Source organism: Euprymna scolopes, chromosome 30 (genome assembly GCF_053919585.1).
Source record: "Euprymna scolopes isolate OS-2025 chromosome 30, ASM5391958v1, whole genome shotgun sequence".
Classification (NCBI taxonomy): domain Eukaryota; kingdom Metazoa; phylum Mollusca; class Cephalopoda; order Sepiida; family Sepiolidae; genus Euprymna; species Euprymna scolopes.
This window is the reverse complement of record NC_136511.1, coordinates 87059835-87076885: the sequence shown is the minus strand read 5'-3', so window position 1 is coordinate 87076885 and position 17051 is coordinate 87059835. Positions and strand designations below refer to the sequence as shown.

At 33.8% G+C, this 17051-nt stretch overlaps 1 protein-coding gene and 1 pseudogene across 28 annotated transcripts in view; both read right to left on the bottom strand.

Moving 5' to 3' along the window:
- The window catches only part of LOC145254883 (uncharacterized), a 751603-nt gene that overhangs the window by 511551 nt on the left and 223001 nt on the right, over positions 1–17051 (bottom strand). The gene's annotated exons all lie outside the window — the stretch shown is intronic.
- LOC145254998 (U2 spliceosomal RNA) lies at positions 5715–5856 on the bottom strand (annotated as a pseudogene).

Below are 17051 nucleotides of genomic sequence, written 5' to 3'. Positions count from 1 at the left end.
AGTCCGGTGGTCAATTATCAATTCAGAACGCTTTTGAAGATAATCTCCCCTCCCATATTAATTGGTGGATGTTTTTGGCGTTATCTATCTCGAGTTTGAATCATTCGAGCTTCACCCTATAATTAAAATCCAATAATGAACGTTTATTAATTTGTGACGTCGGCTTAATATTAATTTACATTTGAGTTTAGATAATTATTCAAGGTTTTAATCTGGGAGGTTCTCGTTTTCATAGGTGACTTTTTTTTTTCTTTCCGTTTTACATGTACCAAGACAATATTTAACAAAGATTTCAGAACAAAAATCGATCATTAGTAATGAGTTGTGAGGAATATATATAGTGTAAAAGATGATCATGATTAAAGTCAAACTCGTCAACTTTACGGAAAAAAGTAGATACGCGAACTGGGAGCTTGATCGCATCGAAATCGTGCTAATACAGATGAACATTTCACGGGGAAACGACTTATATAGCAATAACTCGTGCGATAGCTATACTGCATGTATACAACATATTTGGGGGATAATGTGCAGGACAAAGTAAAAAAGTAAAAATGAAAAAAATAAATCACCTGATGTGGAGGATCTGGAATTACTGTAGCATTTAGATCAGTCGAAAAGATTTCCATATCATGTTTGTTCTAATTATTGAACGTTTTAAGATAATCTTTCCGAGGTTGAATATTCAATGCTCAATACGGGTGATAATAAGAATACAATTACGAATTACTGAAGACATTAATACGGTCATAGCTCACGGAAAAAGGGCAAGCTACCCTCCTGGATAAAATAAAGGGTTCCTTTCAAAATTCTTTACACATTACCGCGTTCGACAAAAGATACACATGATAATCAGATGTTCCATCGATCCAACTTTCTGAAAATAATACCAATAATTATAGGTGCACTATAGACAGATTCGAAAAAATTGACATCACACTAACTATGCCATTGATTAAAACATGCTGACATATTAAGAAAGATCCTAGAGTGTGGAAACTAACTCATAACATCGATTGGTAGCACTGAAAATGATCCTCGAGGATCAGTTTTAATGGAAAGACCAAGTAGACATAGCGCCACTCAGAACACGACTGGAATGATACGGAGGAGGAGAAATATAAACTTAACAAAAAAATTAATAGCAGTTGTACGCAATGATTCATTTAGTATGCAGTTACTGTGAGAATACCAAATGAGTTGCAAAGGAAGGGAGTACTGTTAATAAAGGGGAGATTTATTGTCATTCGGAATTCAAAGAACACCGCCTGTTTTTACCAATGAGCAATCACTGGTAATAAAGTGTGTGAATATATAGTCAGTACGAAATAATGCTAATTACCTAGTCCCAATGTGTACGACATCACTGGTAAATGGCTGGTACAATGACACCAAATAAGTTAAAATAATGAAAAGAAATGGGGTACCATCGGAATCTGGGAAAATTAGTTGTCAGTCCGATTTCTAACAAAGTATACAGTTTTTTCATCTGTCAGTATTTTCTGGTAAACGGCTGGCGCGAGAACACAAAAATGCGTTACAATAATAAAGAGAAGGAAGTAAGAGTACTGGAAGCTAGCTGTCACTCAGATTCCTAGGCATTACCAGTTGTTACTTAGCATAAACTCATTGGCAAAAGTGCTAGTGCGAAAACGCAAAGTTAGAAAAACCAATAAATCTGAAAAAAAAAATCTCGAACATAAAATTGTATAAAAAACTGAAAAATCTGGAATCGATAAAAATATGTGTTACTCGGCTTACTGATTCCATAGTTTTAATCAGTATCCACTAGGAAACTCCTGTCCGTTACAAGTATAATTATGTACATTCTCATACACAAAGCATGGTGCCCTAATCTGCTATGATTTTTTGTTGTTCCTTTGGTACTTCAAAAGAAGAAAGCAATTCAGTAAAATACATTACAAAGATTCTGCACGTTCAGAAAAGAGATACAAGCAGCAATATCCATTGATGTGTGCAATGCAGTGGTGAATAGGATCATCGGATGATTTCTTTGTTTTGCTTTTTTTCAATCGATCAGTTGCTTTTCTGATTTTCCACTTGGTTGTATTGACCCCAGGACGGATATGTATGCACTTGTTGACTACGAAGAACGACGACCATGGCTAGAACAATGAACTGCCAGATGCAAGCAACATGCCAACATTAATTCATTCATTTTAGTAATACATTGATTGTAACGTATGAAAACAAGCGAATGTGGACTGTCAGTGTATCAATAGTTTATCATTAAGAACACATTATCACGGAACTGTTTCTCGCAGGCTATAATATATATATATATATGATGAACAGATGAACAGATTTATGACGTATCATCTATTCTTTCCAAGAAGTCAACATCAACACTCGTTTACAGTACTATCGTTTAAGACACGATATGAACTTTTATTGATACCATTATCTCTTCATCAGCACAGTATATATACAATAAATTTCGAGGTCTAACAAAGCAGCAACAATTAAAAAAATATATCCTCAATTGCAATTCGAAAAGAGGTGAGAGTAGGGATTTGACAAAACGTAATTTTATTTTAAATTGTACATAATTTCTATTCCCCACTTTCTTTTAAAAACAAATCCCTCGATACAGCTTTGAGAAAGCGAGGACGAAACCAGTTTTCTTTTCTTCACTTTATTTTAAAATGGTTTTAATCATGAATTATAAAAGTCTTTCCTTCATGATTGCTATATATAAATTGTGTAACCCTCAAAGAATTAATATATATATATATATATATATATGGTTATTAGTGGTACAAAATTTTATTAAAGTTTAAAAAAGGATAAGTGGAGTCATTATTAGAATTTTGAGGAAGGTGAATGCGGAAAGAAAAAAAATAGACACGAAAAATAGTCAAAAGACTATTCGACTAAAATAAAAAATTAAACAAAGAACCTCGATATATCTTCCGTCCGATACTTGTCAAGAGATTACGTCGGCAGCGATTAAAATAAAACAATTTACACATAATTGAAAATGAAGGCGAAGGGAGGGGGTGAAACAAATATATATATATATATATATATATATATATATATATATATATATATATATATATATATATATATATATAAATATATATATATATATATATATAACTACACGGGATGAATTAAATGAAGGAATAACCCGTGATATATCGTCCATATTTCAGAACCTAGGGCGAAATTAAAAAAAAAAGTTAACTTGCCTGCAAATAAGTACAGAAACAAGAAATAATGACGCAATGTAGGCATTTTTTTTTTCTTTTTGGTTAATCAGAGCTCTTTAAACATGTCTGATTTATGCGACAGCTCCTTTTGCCTACAGAGCGATGGTTTTCGCATTAGTACAGTTACGGCCTCCAAAATATTGAGATGTTGTTTGGAACGGGCCTTGTGTACAATGCGAAAACAGCCATCCGAATACGTTTCACCACATGCTTTATTGTCATAAAGTGCGCACCAATTGATGACTTGTGCTCCGTAAGTGCCAGGAAGTGTTCTGTGAACGCCTGGATGTGTTCAACAATGTGTTTTCTCTAGACCCCCCCTGTGCTTTCGAAAACACGCAGGGACATGCTGTACTAATCTGACTCCCAGCCTTGAAACGTACGATCCACATAGTCAGCATCACACTGACATTTAAATTGATATACTCGACATTGCCTAGAATTAATTCATGATCACGAATGTTTCACACACCCATAGTTTTATTGTCATCGAAATCGATGAAATCGCCCATTTTTTCAATCAAATCGATATATTACCTGCTCTAGTTTGGAACTAATGTGCTCAATGTGCTTATTTTTTTCACATAATACCCAGCAGTCTCAGTAATAATAATAATAATAATAATAATAATAATAATAATAATAATAATAATAGTAATCAGAAGAAGAAGAAGAAGAAGAAGAAGAAGAAAATATTATTCAACAAAGTAACTTAATTCCAGTGAAGAAAGTTGCGCATAGACTTAAAGTTTGGAGGACAAACGTTAATCAATAAGGTATTGATCGAAAATTGGAGTTGCGAATTAGAGAGCCACGGTGTGAAATAGAGAAAGGAGGACATAGCATTAAAGTGAGGAAGAGAAAGCCAGCATATATATTATACTAAAATGTCATTAATTATCGTCACCTCCAAAAAAAGCTTTTTTCTTATATGATTTAATCAAACAAAATACATGTAAAAACATATTTTTATGCTTTTACTTTTTCTAATCATCCATTATAATTTAATGAATAAGTAACTCATATATAACTTAGCTATGCATTTCTCTGATCCCCGCTCGCCAATGTTCACTTGATGCACCTAGTATTTCTTAATTTCTAGATAAACATTTCGAGAAAGAGTAATTCTCTTCTTTCAGCGTTCCCAATTAATTTACATAATGTCTGTACACATACCGCAAATAATAATGTAAATTAGAAAACAGAATAAGTAGATGACATACTTCTATATTATCTATAAGGAAGGTGTAGTAGTGGCCATTTCAATTTTTTTTTTTTTTTTTTTTTTGGGGGGGGGGTTGGTAATTTCATTTGGTAATGTAATTTCTAAGCGAGACAGGATTCTTTCAAGCGAGAGAGGATGCTTTCAGGCAAGACGACGTGATAGATAGATAGATAGATAGATAGATAGATAGATAGATAGATAGATAAAGTAGAGCGAGAAAGGGAGAAGATACATAGATGAAAGAGGGAGGTGAAAAGAGGAGGGTAAAGCAATCTCCACGTTAAAAATGACCCTGATGACTAACTTTGCCCCGTGGAGAGACATTGTAAAAAGGAAATCTTTCTTTTTTAACCCCTCCGTTATAACCCGTAACTTCTGGTCATATGCCAATTCTTTCATCGTTGCCGTAAGTTTCGTGCTCAACCTAGTACAACGTTATAATTGAAAACAGAACCCAATGTGGAAAGTTATAAAAAAAAAATTCACGTTTTTGTTTATAATCTGAAACTTAAGTCTGTAATCGATGATATTAACAGGAAAAAAGTGAAAAAAAAAGTGAAATTTTAGAGGGGGCCAATCTCGCTAACGTCCTCCATTTTTTATTCACGAAAAGATGAATAGCTTACTTTTCTAACTCTAAATTGTTAGGTGTAACACAAAGTTTTGTTTCAAAACTTTTTACAGTAAAGTTTTTTTTTCTGGGGTCAACAGAACTTTTAAAAATTATTGTTTTGAGAAAATATATAAAATTTGTTTCTGAAAATCATTTGTTAAATGAAAAGTACAGGAAAAAGAAATTTTTCAAAGAAATTTAATTTTTTTACGTCTTTTCATTGGAAGAACTTTCTAGAGATTAGTATATTTCCTTAGAAATCTTTTCTTCGATCGACTGTTGGCCGATCATTGACAGCAAAGAGGGGGGGAGATGAAGTAGATGAAATGGAAGGAAGCTCTCCAACCGGTTGAATGAAAAACAAGGCCGATAGCCATTAGTCGCGTGCTCTCGTGTAATGAATGAATGCGAGAATGTAGGATTCACATTAAATTCTTAAAGATAAACTAAAATGACCGAAAAATGGACTGAAATGACTTAAATAAATAAAAAGTAAATGACATAGAATGACTTTAATGAACTTAAGGATGAATTGAATGACCTTAAGAATGACTTGAATGCTTAAAAAATAACTGCAATCCTTCAAAAACAACTTGAATGATCTGGAGCATGACTTGAATGGCTTTGAGACTGACGGGTTGTAAAGTGGGATATCATTTTACATTAAATTGATACAGAAAAGTGATCCCCCACTTTATATCACAAAGTTACAACCATAAGTACAGCATGTAATACGAACAGATACTACACTTTGATCTTGGCCAAAAGGCCAAGAAAAGGGTATTTATTTGCTCCCCCACTGAGCAAATATGGCACAAGGCCGATTTTTAATGTTAGGAGTGAAGGCGAAATGGGGACCAACTCCCCGGGGAGTAGGGGAGCTGGATAGTGACAAATGGTATGAAGGGTTTCCCCTACATTGACCAAGGTCTTATATGTGGGGTTGGTATTTATTTGCTCTCCTACCGAGCAAATTAGGCACAAGGCCGATTTTTAATGTTAGGACTGAAGGAGAAATGGGGACCAGGGAGTAGGGGAGCTAGATAGTGACAATTGGTATGGAGGTTTCCCCCACATATGGTCTTTGCCTGCAGTATCTGCAGGAACAGATACTACACTGTGATCTTTGTATTTAATTTATTTCGTTTAAAGAAAAAATTACAATTAAAAAAATTCCAATATAAAATTAAAACATTTAAAAAAGTAAAATCTCCAAAAGACAAAACAAATTTAGGCACAAGGCCCTATAAGATCTGGGGAGGGGAGTGTTGCAGGGTCTTTGTAACTAAAGTAAAAATGGAGTCTGTGGCGACTTTACTCTTGACTGGCAACATTTACCACAATACCTCATTCACTCTGTGGAATCTAAAGCTAACTAATGAAAACCCCAGCGTTTTTACAAAAAGGATATATATATACAATTTCTGTATATGTGTGTGTGTATGTGTGTGTGCGCATTTTTTTTTTTTTTATTTTTATTTATTTTTTTATTTTTTTATTTATTTATTTTTTTTAATTTTATATATTAAAATGTGTGTGTGTGTGTGTGTGTGAAAAAAGTTCAATTCATTGGAAAAAATAAAAAGTTCTTGAATTTGGAAGAAAAATAGTTCGTGTTGGGGAGTGGGAAATATAGGAAAAATGTACGAAAAATAAAATTGCCTAGTGCATTGTTAGTAAGGTCCCTCCCTAAGCTAATCTAAGTAGTTAGATCGCCTACTGTTTTCCGGTGCACCGAAAACAAGCGAGGATATCCCTAAATGGGGATTGGGAAGACTTCATATCGGGTGTTGGGAGCAAAATAAATAGATTGTTAAAAACAAAAGGGGGGAATATATTAGGTGGCGACCTTCGAGTAGGGGTTGATCAGGGGATGATAAAACAAAAAGGTAGGGGGTAGTAGTAGGGTAGCCTCGGAAGATTCTCTAGTGCCAAAAAACAAAAAATCGAGGGACAGGATCTCATTTGTACCATCAGTCAAGAGTCTCTTTACTTTTTATTTGACTAACCTAGGGGGATGGGCTCCGTAGGACCCAATACCGCATGTGCCATGCCTATGGTGGTAACACGAATTCAATCTTGGCGCCTCGTCGGATGCACAAGCTAGCATCATGAACCCACCTCTTGTCAAAGGCCACTCGAGGCAACCTGTTCCAATCACATCTGATCTTTACTTTAAGCAGCTGCTTAAAGTAGACTATCAGATCCTGATCCGGAACAGATATCCCTTCGCGGACTCGCTTGAGGCGTGTGATCCATATGACCATCCTCGCTACTGCTAGTATCGCTAGAAAACACATTCTTTTCTCCCTAGGCAGCGGCGGATCAATGTTCTCCACAAAATATGATTCGTCGAGTTCAAGCCAGCGCTTGGCATCGATGCGAGCCGTTACCTCGTTGACGTACCCTAGGAGGGTCTTGAGCCTGCTACAGCGGAAAAAGGCATGACCGACAGTTCCTCTCATGTCTTCGTCGCAGCGCAAGCAGTAGACCCGGATTTCTTCATTGTAAAGGTTGAGTTCCTCAAGGAGGGGCAGTGCGTTCCGGACAAGTCGCCAGGTAAGGGAAAATTCCGAATTTGTAAGAAAGTCCCGTCCCGGCGCCCAACTTCACTGGGAGCGGACCTCCTCCAACGACATCCCCGTCCGTTTCACTAGCGGTTCCTTTTTGCTACGCCCCACTAGCTCCCGATAAAGCCTGTTCCTAGACTGTTCGAGGACACTGGTCCCCGGCAACGCTCTAAGTGCGGACCGGCATTCGGTGTAGAATGTTTGTTCCCCCCTCGGTCTACGCCGTGCTTCGACCGAGGGGTCAGGTGTGAGATTGGAAAACGAGCTTTCAACCGCAGTGACCAATGGAACGTCTACGTACAATGAACGGCTCAGGAAGGCCAACCTCTCTGCGTGCTTGTGACACAGGAGATCGGATTTCTAACACAGACCTCTCTGCAAACATAATGCTTACCCTCGTTCCACAAGAGCGTGTCGAGGTGCTCCTGTAAGCTGATTCGTGGTTTTGCAGGGGAAGAAGTACAGACAGACGGTAAAGGATGAGCGGAAAGACATATGTAGCACACGCCTCCGCCCGACCCTTCAAGGACAATTTCCTTCAAACCCAAGTCTTAACAGAGGATTCGACCTTGACCTCTACTTCCGACCAGTTTTTCTTCAGCTGGAGACGCGGTCCGAACCACACACCAAGGATCCGGACCGGGCCGTCGGTTCAACTGAAGATGCCCGGAAGCGAATTTACTCCGGTCCAGGCACCCAACCGCAGACCCACCGACTTACTGCGATTGAAGACGGCCCCCGTAACTTCTTCATATCTTGGCCAAAAGGCCAAGAAAAACTTAAAACGCTAAGAACAGCATCTATTAACAACAGACCTTGGATCTTAAACAAATAGGCCAAGCACAAAAGTCTTACGGACAGACCGACCGACGGACCGACGGACCGACGGAGTGACTTATAGAGTCGCTTGAACGCGACTAAAAACATAGTTTCAAATTCGCTAAAATGTATCAATATGGCAAGACTGGAGTTAAGCTGGCAAAATAATCTCGAACCCTCTGCCACCTAAAAGGAACTAAATTCCTGCAGTTCACATGAAAACAATGTAAACATTTTTTTAATAATTTTTAACAATGAATACCATTTTTAATAATAAACAATATTAATAAAAATAGAAATATTAAATCATAAGAATATATTAAAAAATTTAAGTTTAAACAATTAAATAGAACTTTATAATTTTGAGCAACGTAAGAAAATTTTATTTTTAATTCAAAATTGAATCATGTAATAATTATTAAATCACGTGAGTAGTTATTGTTTCGAAACCCATTCTTAACACTGGAAAAGTGTTTTGTAACTATGCTTCCACTTTAAAATTTCGGTGATTCCACTTTAAAATTTAATAATAAAGAAAAGATCTCGTGAAACTTGAATTTAACCTGAAAAAACTATTGTAAAATAGCGCGGTACCAAAATTACATAAACGCCAAACTTCTATATACATTGTTTAAAATAAAAATAAAAAATACAGAAAGTTATATTTATATTGTTTAAAATATGTTTATATTGCTGAAAACTTTTTAAAAAATGTTTCTTTTGCTGAAAACTTTTTAAAATTTTGTTTAAAATAAATAAAAAGTGTTTATTATTTTAAAATAGTTTAAAATTAAACAAAATATGTATATATTGTTTAAAATAAAAGAAAAAGTGTTAAATCGTGTTTTAATTGTTTTCATACTGTATATTTCGGGGCCCGTGGCGCAGTTGATAGAGACGTTGACTTTCTACGGTTCCAGATGAGCATTGTCTGAAGATAGCGGTTTCAATCCTACCCAAAGCCGGCCAGAGGCTTACTTGGCCAAAACGTGGTGAGACGACAACAACTACAGATGGCAGTGATTGCCGAGAATACAGTTAGGAGGTTCAAAGTTCCTATCCGTCGCGGTTACCACCTGATTAAGGCCAGAGGAATAGTCGGCCGAAACGTCGTGAAACAACAACTAATAAAGATGAGAATAATAGTCCGCAATAAATAAATTAATATGAATAATACTCATCTCAATAATGAATTCAAATTAAAATAATATATAAGAATTATGCTTATTTAAAAGTGTTAACTTCTGAAATACCGATATCAGTATTTTGAGGGTTCGAGATTATTTTGCCACCTAAACTCCAGTCTTGCCGATAATGTCAGGCATGGGAATGAATTCATGCATTTTAAACCCCTGGGCAGACAATCTCCTATTGTAAGAAGAAACTGTTATCAAAACAAATGAGGTGTAAATTTGTAAACACGAATGATTTCTAAATCGAAGAGAGCCAAGCTCTTGAATTAAATAAATAAATAAATAAACGGGAAAATAATACCCCGCATCACCCAAATAATAAAAGCATTACATTAAAAAAATCAAACAAACTTAATTTAACGTTTCAACATTTGAACAACGCTTAAACCGATGATTGCTGATCGCGTCCGGTCTATACTTGACGGGAGCGAATCACTGCGAATCAGATGCATGCGCATACAACGAAAATGTCGGCTACGGGGAATAAGCATTTTACATGTAAATTTTCCGAGTTCTGTACACGATATAAATGTATGTAAAAAAAGATATTACTCGCTATAAACCATCCCTGTTGCATAAATATTATTTCCTGAGAATTTCCGTATAATGTGACCAGTAGTTTAAGAGTTTACCTGTTAGATATCTACACACATACATGTACTGTTTTATTTATATATATATATATATATATATATATATATATAGAGAGAGAGAGAGAGAGAGAGAGAGAGAGAGAGAGAGAGCGCTTTAAAAAAATGTGGCTACCCCAATACTACATTAACATATCTAGAACCTAACATCCCAAATAACAATAGTACTAATATTAAGAAGAAAAAGAATAGAACCCGCAAAGTCCTCTGGTTCAACCCTCCTTACAATAATATGGTAAAATCTAAATTTTAATATTATGTTAATTAAAAAGCACTTCCCCCCCCAATAATATTTTGCATAAAATCTTTAATAACAACACTATCAAATTAAGTTACAATTGCACCAATAACCTTGAAAATATAATTAAAAAACACAACAACAAAATACTAAATAACAACAACAATAAAATTAACAATCAGAGCAAATGTAACTGCATTATTTAATCCAGATGCCCACTCCAACAAAACTGCCTCGCAACAAACGTAGTATATAAAGCAACTATTACTCCCACAGAAGACCCTAATAAGAAGAAATTTTATATAGGCATCTCAAGTACCCCCTTTAAGGAATGATTCAGGGTCCACAAATGCTCCATAAACAACCCTAATCACCCAAACAAAACTTCACTCACCAACCACTACCTACAGCTAACCAGAAGCTAACTCACCCCAACTATCACCTGGGAAATTCTAAAAAAAATCCAGCACTTGCAAATCAATTAACTCCCCATGTCATCTTTGTTTATATGAAAAATTATTTATCACAAATTTTAAAGACAAGGATAAACTTTTAAATAAAAAAATACGAAGCATCAATAAATTGCAAACAATACAAACAATATCTCCTTAGTAATTTTGCATCCATTCCAAATATAAAAACTAACATAACAGAAATACCCGACCCACTACATCCTGGATACCACCAATAACTTTTACCTACTACTTTCCTACTTAATTATCTATCCTCACCTCTACCGCCCATTAACCTAGTTACATACATCTAATAACCTCACCAATTAATATTATCCGACTCATTAACCAATAATTCTACTTTTCTCATCTTTACTATCATCAATAATCATCCTCAATCCACCTACCTATCTATATTATCCGAACCTGCCCCCCTTCTCTTTTTTCTTTTCTTTTCTCAACATATATTATCCTTAATAACAACGTCTACAAAATGTAAATACCGCATTAATTGCACTTCCCCCGGTCTATGTCGACCCCCATCATTAATTAATAATTCCCATCTTTACTATCATCAATAATCATCCTCAATCCGCCCACCTATCTATATTATCCGAACCTGCCCCCCTTCTCTTTTTTCTTTTTTTCTTTTCTCAACATATATTATCCTTAATAACAACGTCTACAAAATGTAAATACTGCATTAATTGCACTTTCCCCCCCTTCCCCCAATCTATATCGACCCCCCTACTTTCCACCTTCTTACTATCATCAATAATCAACTTTAATCCGCATTAAATGTATTCCCCCCCTCCTCCTCTCCCCCCCCAGGTATATGTCGAAACCCCCTTCCTACCCTTCCCTCAGCATCCGCATCCATCTCGAATTATATAATTATATGATTTAATTTTATCCAGATATCAATAACACCTCCAAAGGATCTAAAATCCGGCGTCCTCATAAAAATACGTTGCCATGGTGACAATACTTACCAACTGCTACGGTGGCTACTGATCACTTACTCCCACTCCCTCTTACACAACTACAGATACCATGACTCAAAAAACCTCTACTCCCACTACTCCCCTTAAGTATTTTTTAAAACTTTAACGTCTACTTTTCTTTCTTTATTTTTTCTTTTTTCAAACGTATCTAATAGAAGCTCTTTAGCGTCTTTTCACAACTGAAATTCTACTATAAAACCTCCTCACACTACCACATGACCTCCCTCTATATTTAATACCCCCCAATAACTTTCTATCCATTTCTGTAAGTTTAAACTTCAGTCCACCTATAAATTCCGATGAAATTGGTACTCTACCTCATATCCTGGGGTGAAAATCCAATGGAAACAGTAATGTAAATTTATTATGGGCTCAATAAAAAACTAAAAAATTATATATATATATATATATATATATATATATATATATAAAATCAAAATGAAATAAAATAAAAATTACAATTAAATTTACCAAAATGATCCAAAATGGTAAAACTAAAGTATATTATAAATATCAAAGAATTAATATTTATAAAGTTATCTCATATAATTGTAATAATAACCAAGGAACTTCTCTAACCACTTTAATTTAAAAAAAACTTAACTTTAATAATATCCCCTTCTCAATCAAATGGACCATCATAAAAAAGTAAAGTCTTATACTCCAGGCTCTAAGTCATGTCGCCTCTGCACAACCGAAGCTATAACTATAATTACTTCCCCTCAAAGTAGCAATATAATAAATTCTAAAAATGAACTGATCTCTTTCTATAAACATAAGTCTAAATTTAATTATGGTAATTTTGAAATTACATAGTTATTACTTTTACCTTTTAGATAAATATATATTTTTTTCTTTAACTTTATCGTTTTTTCTACATACTTTCTTAATACTTTATGATTTAATAATCCTTTATTTTAATTCTTTATTTCTTCTTTGCTTGGCCGGGTTTTTTTATTTTTTATTTATTTATTTTCTATTTATTAATTAATTAATTTATTTATTTATTTATTTTCCATTTAGTGTCTTTTAAAATCTCTTGCTGACATTTTCTTAAGTAATAACCTGAACATTCCAGTTGACCTATATTATTTTGCCCTATATATTTTTTCGCGCCTTTTAACATTTCCTGTGTGAGTCATTTTGACATTTGTTTTTCTATTTTATATTTAATTCTATCACCATTTAATTTCCCCCTCTTCTTCTTCCCTGATCTTTTTTATTTATGTCTAGGCAGCAGTGTGAAAAGCATATCTTATTTTTCTTTTATTGATATTATTGGAATTTTCCCCTTTTCCCTTGTACATATTTGTGGATTATTCCATGGATTTCGGCCTTTGGATTATTTTGGACCATCTTCCAATTACGGGATTTCCTTGGATTTTACTTGTGCAAATGGAAATTCAATTAACTTTCTTGAAGTTATATATTTGGATTTTACCGTCATTAGATTATTTATCTTTCACCAGACTATCCATTCATGTGTAATCACCTTTTTCTTCACCATATTCCCTCTGCTTCACTTTTTTGTTATCAAGTAAGATCTTGGACTTACTCGTTGCTTCATCAAATACTTTTGCATTCAAAATCCGATACCGCATTTTGCTAATTCCTACCCTCTGATGAAAAGGAAAGTATTTCTTCGAAACTCCGCGGATTAAGGACTATCCGCTTATCAAGTGTTTCCTTTTCAGATTAAATATGTTTTTAACTCTTTTTCAAAGTGTTTTTAACATGTTTTATTAACTGTTTGCTCGTATATATATATATATATATATATATATATATATATATAGCGAGAGAGAGAGAAAGAATACAAAATAAAGAGAGAGAGAGAAAAATGAAATATAAACGCGGAAGAGAGGCCACGCGTTTAAATCTAGCCAGAAATGATAATCTGCTACAACGGGGCTGCCGTATTCTTATCGTCGGATCACTTCCTAATCACGTTAACTTTGATCTCCCCATTTCACAGATCAGCACCAACAGACGAAGCATTTATCGTTAACTCTCACCAACCGTCCATCTCCCACCTGCCGACCAATTTCGATCTCACCTCAGTGATCTCTTCTTTTCGCAATAGGTTCGTTATCTGCATTTGCAGTTTCGATCATCCACCCGCAGATTAGGTGAAGATACTGATCCTGAAAACAGTTTGGTTCAGAGTGTTGACTTCATCTGTTTGACGTCATCGTCGTCGTCGTCGTCGTCATCATCATCATCATCATCATCATCATCCAATTTCAGAATAAACGCATGTAACACCGACAAATATATAATTAAGTCTTTCTTCAACCGATAATATGTCATAATTCCTAAAGATGATTTAAAAGATAATATGCCATAAGATAATTTCAAAGTTATCTTTTATATTTGCAATTATTGACTTCTACTTACAATGTTTTATATAACTCTATGTAACTAAATTATGTTTTCAAATATATTACTTTATATTTCCAATGACATTTAACAACTTAAAACAGTGTCCTGTTTTGATAGATACAGCCGTTACCACATTAAATATTTTGCATAGATTTACGGGTAATCATTAATGATTTATGCTCGCAGAAAGAATTTATCATATTAACGGATACAGAATCAGACTGCTTTGGGGGACATCACAGCCCTGAAAGCAATAAATTACTGAAAATCGCGTCAAACGATGGATGGAGAGATCGCGATAGCACAATGAGAAAACATTAAATGAAATGTTCTAAGACAATTTAGAACTACGCATTGCGCTTCTAAAAAGCACTACGTTTCCTTGTTATCAATTGTTGTTATAATACGAACTCCGCTAAATATAACCGATTTGCTTTCCTTTAGAATGTGTTCTCATATAAATTCATTTCGCTTGTGTTACTCTCCGATATGGTTCTAACCGCAGATGACTCTTTTCCCATCTTCTATCTCACTAGATGCAATCAACCAATCTACACGCCCACAATCAGCATGTGTGACAGCAAGACAATTGCCATTCATAATAGTTAACATTCTAAAAGCATGTTACTACCAGCCTTACATGATAGAAAAAATAGTATTTAGCTGACAACGCAGTTACGGGTATTTTTATATAAAAAAGAACAACATTTTAGACTGCCCTGCCACAGTAACATTTTTTAGAATGAAGCTAAGAAAACTATTCTGTTTTTTTTATTTTGAGCTCGCATCAGTGGACCTTATCATTTATCATATAATTTAATGTAACTTAACCCCGGTTTAATTTCCATGACATTCCAAAATAAAAGAAAGTGACGGAAGTGTCATCTTAACATTAATATGAGAAAAATAAATATAAGCAGAATACGACCATTTTATTTTCTCCCCTGTTTCTTTTATTTGTTTTAATTATTTAGAGTGTTTTCTATTTCCTCATAGAATTGTAATTTTGTATTTTGCAACTCACAAAACTCAATTTGTTTTGCTAGATTTATAACCTTTCTTTAATAAAAATATGATGTGATTATTCAATCTGCACACTTAGCGATCAAAATACAATTTCAATTTTTAGAGTGACAAACAAATGAAAATTCTAGTGTAAAAAGATGAGCCCTGAATGAAACTTCTAATTCTAGAGTCCATGGCGCATCTAGTATAAGATGCAATTATCCAATCTGAGCATTAAACGACGGGAATCTGTTTTCCTGAGGGATACAGACCAATAACAATGATATTGCAACTTTGTGACACGCAAATAGAAATTTTATTTTAAACATCAACAAAATGCATTTCTATTTAAGATTACATACGAAATAAAAAAAAATGCTATTATTTAAATATCTAAAACAAACTACTGACTCAATCCAAGTTATATATTCATTTTTTACAATGATTGAAGGATACATTTACGTAACAACTGGCAGTGTTATCCACTCATGATATAAGGGGAAATTTCTGCTTGTATATCTGTCTGTTCGCCAGCACAATTCTTTTAAACGAATACCTTTTTAGTAATGAAAAATGTTGCATGAATACGAAATAATGTCCAAAAAAAAAAGATGCAAGTGTCGTGACCAGAATTGAATCTGGAAATCTTCAATATAACGTTTTACTAACTGAGATATTTAAATTCTCTAAACAAAATCATTATAATTTTGACGTTACTTCATTAATTTCTGATTTATATTATATTTTAAAACAGTAGTTAATGTATAAATGATCATAAAAATAAATAAATGAATCGCTAACTATTATCAATAGCTTTCTGTATTATTCAGATGAAGATTGGAAATTTGTATTATTCAGATTGTTCGGGTACACTTAAAAAATCATCGGGGGTTACATGGTCAAACACGTTGTAAGAATACCGATCGACGCGAAAGGTTGTTCGAAGAATAAATACAATACAAATTATCAATAATGTTGGAAACTTTTAATAGTCAAAAACATGTTAAGCAAAACTTTTTACTACATTTTTACATAAAAGACTATATATATATATATATATATATTTGTGTGTGTATATATATATATACATATGTACGTGTGTGTAATCTAATATGTAAACGGTTATATGTCTGTCTGTTTGACGACCTGTCTGCGTTTCGGTCTGTCTGTCTCCATATTTTCAAACTCTAGCTAAACTAAAAGTCGCAGAGTGGCATTTGGGGTCTCAATTTTTTTGATTTTTTACGGGCCGTTTTTTATGGGTCTCTAGCCGGTTAAAATTAGTTTTAAGGGGTCAACAATGTGTCTAAATTGAAAATATTGTAAAGCATTGTGTACATTTATCTTTTTTTTTTAATTCTTGATCGGTTTATATGCGTGTCACGTTGGCACAGTGGAAACATCATCAGCTTTAAATGCAACAGTTTCAGTTTTGATGGCACCTAAACACTTTTGTCTTATTCTTGAAATCACGACTTTATAATAATTTATACGAACTCAAATAAATATTATATTATATATATATTATATATATTATATATATAATATATACATTATATATTTATTATCTATATATATATTATATATTATGTATATATATATTATATTATGGATATATATTATATATATATTATATATTATATATATTATCTATATATATTATA